At 37.8% G+C, this 9,006-nt stretch overlaps 1 pseudogene; it reads left to right on the top strand.

The window, feature by feature from the left end:
* The first annotated feature begins 4,629 nt into the window (after positions 1-4,629).
* On the top strand, positions 4,630-8,880 carry LOC119821728 (annotated as a pseudogene).
* Positions 8,881-9,006: the final 126 nt, after the last annotated feature.

Below are 9,006 nucleotides of genomic sequence, written 5' to 3'. Positions count from 1 at the left end.
CATGCTGTTGATCCCTTTCCAACAGTGATCATTGATGAGAACAGGAGTAACAGAGTTTTGTGATATTCTTGTTCCTTATTTCATCTACTCACTAAATGGATTCATTAGTAATTGCACCTTCACTTGAGAACTTATGGTTAGTTCTACTAAGACTGAAGGATCATATATTTATGGGCTTCCCTTTGATTCACTTCTAGAGTGTTCTAGAGAACTTACTAAATGTATCATTTTAAAAGTAAGTTTTTAATGCTTTAAGAAAAAATAATTTAACAGAATAAATATCTGTTCAATGGACTTAAAATATTTGTTCAAATTTTTGAAGTGAAATTAAAATGTCACTGGACTACGAAAAAAAAAAGAATGGTAGGCCTACAGAATCAGTTGCCATTGGAATGTTCATACTGTTTTCTTTTTCCCAAGTATTAAACAATGTTATTTTTACTCAAGGATCTTATCTTTTTAAGCCAGATGTATTGAAAGGCTACAAGATAAATCAATCAGTCCATCAAAGATGCCAAAAATAGTTACAATCTCAAGAAAGAAGGCATATAGATAAATCATTAGTGATCACTCAAAGGTAGTACTATTCTCAAAGTTACAACAATTTTAAGTCTTTAGGCAAAGTTGTATACTTTCAAAACTGGTAACTCTTTACCACACTGCAGAACATTACCCTTGTAGAGGCAGATGAAGCATTGATATGACAAATAACTTGAGTATTGGTATAAAAATATTACGGATACCTTAACATGAAGGAAATAGGTTAAATCAAATAAAATTATTAAATATTGACTCTTGATACAACTAACTACAAGTCGTTATGAACACATTAGTTTTAAAATAAAGAATCCCTTTTGGGTAATGAAAAATAGGTATACAAAAAGGAAGGTCCAGAGAAGATATGAGTCAAGTTAAAGAATATGTGATATGAGAGTTTAGGGAAGAATCTGGTATTCTCTGATTATTTGGAGGGAATGTGTTCCAAATAACACAGAATGCAAAGAGAAACATGTAATACGAAAATTATACAAACCATAATTGTCCCATTATATGCATATAATTAAAATGTTATGGAACTTTGAGCTGGAAAAGTTATTAACTGTTTGGAAGGTAATTAGCTTTTATGGGAACTTGGAAGATAATGCAAGTAAAAGTGCAGATTGATGAGGCCTGGCTTATAAAGCTTAAAAGAATAGCAGAGCTTTTACAGTTATTCTTACACTGTTTGTAATTCTAATCTGTTGTTCTGGACATATAGAGATGAAGAACCAGTTTATATGTACAAGACATTTTCACACTGAAGTAAAATTTTTGTTTTTCTGGCTTAGTAGCTATTAGTTAGCTGGGGCTGTGAAATTACATGCAGTGATTAAAAAGAGGTTCACAGGAAAGAAAGTTTCTGTAAGAATTTATAAAAGGTTAGCATCTAGAAGCTCTGTTGCAAAATGGGCAACATCTATATCTTATGCTGCCAGATACATCTGGAACTCTTTGAGTCTCTCATATTCTGCTGATTTTTAAAGCATAAAAGGGTCATGGAAAGCAACTAAATCTTGGTATAGAGAGAGTGTATGTGCATCCTCACGTACAAAAATGTATATCTTTTATATTTTACTGACCTTAGAATTGGAAGACTTGGACATTTAAAGAGACATTGAGATTTAAAGAGAATTTGTAATTTTAGAATGTTGCAATTTTTAAGACTGATCAAATTTTAAAAGTTACAATGCTTACAGGCAAAGAGCAGTACAGGTACCCTCTCCTCTATTGATATGAGTCTTAGCTGGGGTCATCCTTGTGGGTTCTAGGGACATTCTCCCCAACCTCATAATTCTCCATCAATATATCTCTTTCATTGTTCTCCCTCTTTGTCCTTACTCCTACTTGAAAATCTGATCCCACATGGTCCAATCATCCATACCTACCATTGTTTGTTAAAACCAAAAAATACTCCATTTTTTAACTTACCCTAATTATCATCATTGAAACTTCAGCCAGTAACTGACCAAATCAGATTCAGAAATCAACATTCAGAAATAGAATGTAGAATTCCATTTTGTTGAAGAGAGAAAGGAGAATTTTTATGAGCCATGGGGTTCTAGATCATGACAGGCAATGCTACCAAGACAGCTGACCCAAGTTAATGAGGACTAACAGACTCTGGACTGAAAGTTAGGGAGTTGGATGGGACTGACCTAAACCTCCTAAATGTGGGTATCAGATGTGTAGCCTGGTCTGTTTGTGGGTCCCATAGCAGTGGCACCAGGACCTGTCCCAGACACAGATGCTGACTTTTGGATCTAGTTCCTTATGATAGGATATCACACTCAGCATTTATGCAGTGGGTGAGAAGCTTAGTTTTGCCTCAACTTGATATGCATGCTTTGTAGACTGCCATGGGAGGCCTTGGCCTTTCTGAATGATGATGAAGGAGTTTATGGGGAGTAGAAATGAGGTGGTTGGAGGGAATTGGAAGAGAGTGAAGATGGGAAACTGTCATTGGTATGTAAACTAAATTTTAAAATTGAATAAAATTCCAAAATGTTGCAGTGCATTTCTTTGTATTAATTTCAGCATGAGATAATAAAACTATTAGACATGTGAGCAAGTGAAGCTTATTGGTTAAATAGCAATGTGAATGTGAGTCAAGTATATAAGTAATCAATTGTGTTGAATAGATTTTTGTCAACTGAGTATCTGAGAGGAGGGAACCTCAATAGAGAAAATGAAACCACCCCATATTCCTGACTGATCATTCATGTGAAATGGCTAAACATACTGCTGTCAGTGCAACCCTGAGCATGTGGCTACTAATAATATTTTAAAAAGTGATCTGAGTAAAGAATTCAGGGAAAGTCAGTTATCACCATTCCCCCATGGTCTCTGCTTTAGTTCTTGGGCCTAGGTTCCTACTATGAGGTTCTTTGATGAGCTCCCTTCAAACTGACATGAGGAACAGAAAAGTGAAGTGCAGTCCGTGTGCTATTTATGGTCTTAAGTCGCAGGGGCCAGGTTTTGCAGCCTGTGTATATTAGCAGCAACCTAGAAAAAAGAATGCCCTAAGAGAAAATCAAAGTCAAATTCAGAGAATTTACACTAACTTCTCTAGGAGATAGGTCATAAAGTCAATTCTCAGCTTGTATTATGTAATATATATGGGTGTATGTAAAACATAACAATTACTGAAAAAAGAGGTAATTCATTTAAAGTTGAACAAATAGTGTTATATGGGAAAGTATGTAAGGAGGAATGATGAAAGGGAATTGTAATTATGATGTAATCTCAAAAATAAATAAAAATACTTTAAATAAACAAAAATAGGCATCTTGCTATTCTCAACATTTGTTCTTCTCAGAAATTTGTTTATCCAAACAATGAGTTCTACTCATGAGTTCTTTTCCAAAAAGCTCTGATAACTATTTAATGAAGGGTGATAAGGATAGTGGCAGTGTATATCTCAGAGGTAAAAGGGCCCTAGTGAGAATGGAAAACTAGGTATGAGATGGGTGAATTAAGAGAGCTATTTTGGACTTTTTCTTTTTCCGTATGAAACTAAATTCTACTAGGGAACTCCTACAGCTGATAAATACCTTCAGTAATTTGGTATACATTACTGATACAAGATCAACTAAAAGAATAAATAGCCCTCCTTATACAAATGATAAAGAAGCTGAGAAAGAAATCAGAGAAACATCACACTTCACAATAGCCACAAATACAATAAAATATCTTGGAGTAACACTAACTAAACAAGTGAAAGACATGTCTGACAAGAACTTTAAGTCTTTTAAGAAAGAAATTGAAGAAGATACCAGAAAGGGGAAAATTCTCTCATGCTCTTGGATAGGTAGGATAAACATAATAAAAATGTCAATCCTACCAAAAGTAATCTATAGATTCAATGCAATCACCTTCAAAATTCCAACACAATTCTTCAAAGACCTTGAAAGAATAATGCTCAACTTCATATGGAAAAACAAAACAAAGCAAAACAAAACAAAACAAAACAAAACCAAGATAGCCAAAACAATACTGTACAATAAAATAACTTCTGGAAGGATCACCATCCCTGATATCAAGCTCTATTATAAAGCTAGAATAATGAAACAGCTTGTTATTGGCACAAAAAAGAAATGTCTTTTCACATTGATGAAAAAGCACAGTATCTTCTAGTGTAGATTATGAGAACGAGTTTTTTCCTACATTCATACTTCAGAAGATAAACGCTGAATTTTTGACTAATTTTGCTCTCCAGTAGACTCTAAAATTGGGCAATCATGGGTTATGGAAATTAATAACTAACAATTTTTAATTGTTACATATAATACATATAATAGCCTGGAGTCCCATGAGACACATGGATGTTTCTGTAAAACATTCAATTATCAGACCTTTATATTCTCCATGATGTCCAAAAAAGATGTGTCACCCATCAGAAATTATGAGGCAGCAAGAAGCTCCTTAGTCTGTCTCTTTGGGTATATAGTGAAGACACTCATATTTGGTTCTGGAAATTAGAAACAAGTGGTGTGGGAGGTTCTTCTGTCTATGTGTTTCTTTTATTGGTTAATGAATAAAGAAACTGTCTTGGGCCTTCAGAGGAAATAGTGGTAGGTGGGGAGATCTAAGATGAATGCTGGGAGAAAGGAGGCAGAGTCAGAGAAAAGTCATATAGCACTGCCAGACATAGACACTGGATTGTTACCCAGTAAGCCACAACCTTGTGGTGATACACAGATTAATGGAGTTGGGTTAAATTAAGATGTGTTAGCCAATAAGAAGCTAGAGTTAATGGGCCAAGCAGTGTTTTAAATAATATGGTTTCTGTGTGGTTATTTCTGGAGTCTCACAGATGGAAAACAAACAAGTGGCCTCTCCTCCAACAAACAGAAAACTTTTCACAAAACTTCTTGACTCCCAAATTCAGAGGTGACATTGCCAAATAAGGTGAAGTTGCAAAATCCTGATTCTGGTCACAGTTACAGGTCTATATCTTGTGCTTATTTTGCCAATGCCCCTCCCAGTCTTCAGAAAATGGTATCTCCTCTATATCATGAGATAGATGTTCCTCTAAGAAGGAGTCAGATGAGCTTGTTGTATTTCAATGTTGGAGTCAAAGCTAAAAGGGAAGGAAATGCTGATAAGCCTCCACTTCTGAAAAAGTGATTCTGGGATGGAACTGGATGCAGTGGAAATTCTGCCATCGGATGGAAAGAGATTTTTGGCTGTAAAATGAGCTACTGAAGAGGAAGATGTTCTGAAATTATGCTAATCCTTGACGTGAATAATATAATGTGATTAAATATTCTCTGATCATGTATATGGATGATTGTATATAATGCTTGAATCTGTCATTGAATGTGGACATAAAAACAGTAGTAATTATTTTACTTATTTTCTACTAGAATCATTATCTACTTTTTTGTATAAAATACATAGATGCAGTTATAATGTCTTCACACATATAATAAGTAAATAAATCAAACTTTATTTGTTACCTATTCCAGGAAAAAAATGAAGCTCTAAATCTGATTCTGGAGTAAAGAAAATTGCTTTTATGTAAGAGTAATAGATTCATGGGTTGCAGGCTAATTGTTGATCTTCTACATCAAGATGTAATGTGATATGTTTAATTTAAAATACAACCCCTCATAGTTGGTCCCAGTCATGTTAATTCCAGATGGAGTCAAGTTGGTAACCAAGAATAGCTATTATATCATAGCAAGTGTATTTGGAAATAAGGACTTCAGGGCAGTACAGCACTCCCAGTATCCTTGGTGGACAGGGCTCCAGGAAACCCGTGGGCACCAAAATCTTTGCTTCAATCCCCTGTGTAAGAGGCATAGAATTTACATATAACCTATGTCTACCTCCCATATCCTTAGCCCCAGAGATCACAAATCATCTCCATGTTCTTGTTAAACTGTGTAGGAGGGACTAATGACAAGGGGAAGCATCTGCGTGACTTCAAAACAGTTGTGATTTATTTTTCTGAAAAATTAAAAAAAATCTTACATTTATTTGTGTATGGGAGGGGAAGGAAGGCACACAACAGCAATGTGAAGTTTTAAGACCAGGGTCCCAGGTCAGTGAGTCCAAAAGGAGGAGGCTGGCCCATGGGTTCCAATTCATCAATTCGAGAAAAGCGTTGGAAAAATAAGAAGAGATTTGCTTAGTTTCTATTGGGAAGAGGACTAGTGACCCTAAGTTTGTCTGACAGGAGCATTGCGCTTTCGTAGAGAAAAGGCTGTGGCAGGTATGCACAATTCAAGTCTTGCTCAAGGTGTTATCTGTGTGGCCATTGGCTCAGGTCTCACTTTGCCAGGGGGATTGAAGAAACTCCAATTGCCATGATCACCCGAGGGGAACAATCTGGTTCCCACAAGATGTTTCCTTCTGGTGCAGGGTGCAACCTTACTTTGACAGATAATTGCTTTCATTTTGTGAGTGGTCTTGACCGTGAGGCTCACTATTGCTTGGGGACAGTTTTAGTCCCTTGCCATCAAGGTGCTTATGGAGCATTTCTGTTGTTCTTGGAATCCAGGATGACTTCAGCACAGAGTGACTCAAGAGGAAAGCTGAACGAGGCAAAGAGGGAGCAATGTGGCTGGTACCTGGCTTCTTTTAATTTATTTATTTATTTTCTCATGTTTTTATTAAAAATTTCCATCTCCTTCCCTCCTACTCCCCATTCCCTCCCCTCCCTTCCACCCATACCTCCACTCCACCCCTCTCCAAAGACAAAGAGCCATCAGGGTTCCCTTCACTATGTTAAGTCCAAGGTCCTCCCAGCTCCCCCTAAGTCCAGGAAGGTGAGCAACCAAACTGACAAGGCTCACAGTGAGCCCGTCCATGCTGTAGAGTTCATGCTCATTGCCGTTGTCCTTGGTTTCTCAGTCCTCCTCCACCGTCAGCCACATTCAGAGAGTCCGGTTTGGTCCCCTGTTCCATCAGTCCCATTCCGACTGGACTTGGTGGTCTCCCGTTAGATCTGTCCCACCGTCTCAATGGGTAAAAGCACTCCTCGCGGTCCTGGCTTCCTTGCTCATGATCTCCCTCCTTTTGCTCCTCATCAGGACCTTGAGAGCTCAGTCTGGTGCTCCTATGTGGGGCTCTGTCATTTTCTCCATCCAATGCCAGGTGAAGGTTCTATGGTGATATGCAAGATATTCATGAGTATGACAATAGGATATGGACATTTCTGGCACCCTCTCCTCAGCTGCCCAAGGAACTAGCTGGGGGCGTATTCCTGGACACCTGGGAACCCTTCTAGAGTCAAGTCTCTGCCAACCCTAGAATGGCACCCTTAACTAAGATATATAATTCCTTGTTCCCATATCCACCCTTCCTGTATCCCAACCATCCTATTCCCCCAAGCTCTTCCCATCCTCCACTTCACACTTTTCTCTCCCCATTCCCCCATCCCCCCCATCCCACCCCACCCCCATGTTCCCATTTTTTGTCCGGCAATCTTGTCTACTTCCAATATCCAGGAGGATAACTATATGTTTTTCTTTGGGTTCACCTTCTTATATAGCTTCTCTAGGATTTTTTTTTACGAATTATAGGCTCGATGTCCTTTATTTATGGCTAGAAACCAATTATGAGTGAGTACGGCCAAAAGACACTTAAGGGCATGCTCAACCTCCTTAGCAATCAGGGAAATGCAAATCAAAACAATGCTGAGATACCATCTTACACCTGTCAGAATGGCTAAAATCAAAAACACCAATGATAGCCTTTGCTGGAGAGGATGTGGAGTAAGGGGTACACTCATCCATTGCTGGTGGGAATGCAAACTTGTGCAACTGCTTTGGAAAGCAGTGTGGAGGTTTCTCAGGAAATTTGGGATCAACCTACCCCAGGACCCAGCAATCCCACTATTGGGAATTTACCCAAGAGATGCCCAATCATATTACAAAAGCATTTGTTCAACTATGTTTATAGCAGCATTATTTGTAATAGCCAGAACCTGGAAACAACCTAGATGCCCTTCAGTGGAAGAATGGATGAAGAAAGTGTGGAATATATACATATTAGAGTACTACTCGGTGGTAAAAAAACAATGGCATCTTGAATTTTGCATGCAAATGGGTGGAAATAGAAAACACAGATTTGATTCTTACACACCTGTTCACAACCAACTCCTTGATCATTCTTTCTAAAGGATTATTCCATACAATTAAATCTTTTGGGATGAAAGAGTTCACCAATCGTTTTGGCTATGAATTTCTTTTGTATATTCAAAGACTAGGCAGGAGCATGTCCATTAGCTCCACCTGCTTCTTAAGTGTTTTCTAAGCCATCACAATCAGTTCTGGGAACTTTTCATAGTTGACAGCTAAAGTAAAAGCTCCAAAGCATATTGGCTTCTTCACTTCCCTCTGCTGGATTATCTACATGTCAATAAATATGATTTTTCCTGTGTCTATGAAAACCAAGGTGAACAACAAAAACCTGACAACTAACAGTGTCATGAAATACTGCACCACTTCAGGGCATGATGACCTCACAAGCTCATTATACACAGCATTGTTTGTTCTTCCTGAAATTATGCTTTCTGTCATCATTGTTTGGTCCAGTGGCTCCATGGTTGTCATTCTGTATAGACACAAACAACGTGTTCAACATATCTGCAGCACCAGTGTTTCCAACAGAACATTCCCTGAATCCAAAGCCACCAACCGCATATTGACCCTGGTGTCCACATTTATAGGCTTTTATGCCCTCTCTTTTATCCTACAAGGCTGCATTGCTCTCATATATAACCCTGGTTGGTGGCTGGTGAACATTACTGCAGTCATTTCAATGTGTTTTCCTACTTTGGGACCCTTTGTTATAAGCCATCACTCCACAGTGCCAAGGTTGTGCTTTTCCTGAGAAAGGAATCCAAAGTCTTCACAGTTGTATCACAGGTATAAAGATTGCATGGTCTCTTGCCTGAAGTATCTAAATTTTAAGTTTCTCCTCTTATATAAAGCATAAACATATAGCTAATTTTATAGT

This window comes from Arvicola amphibius, chromosome 8 (genome assembly GCF_903992535.2).
Source record: "Arvicola amphibius chromosome 8, mArvAmp1.2, whole genome shotgun sequence".
NCBI lineage: Eukaryota > Metazoa > Chordata > Mammalia > Rodentia > Cricetidae > Arvicola > Arvicola amphibius.
This window is presented reverse-complemented; position numbering and strand designations above follow the sequence as displayed.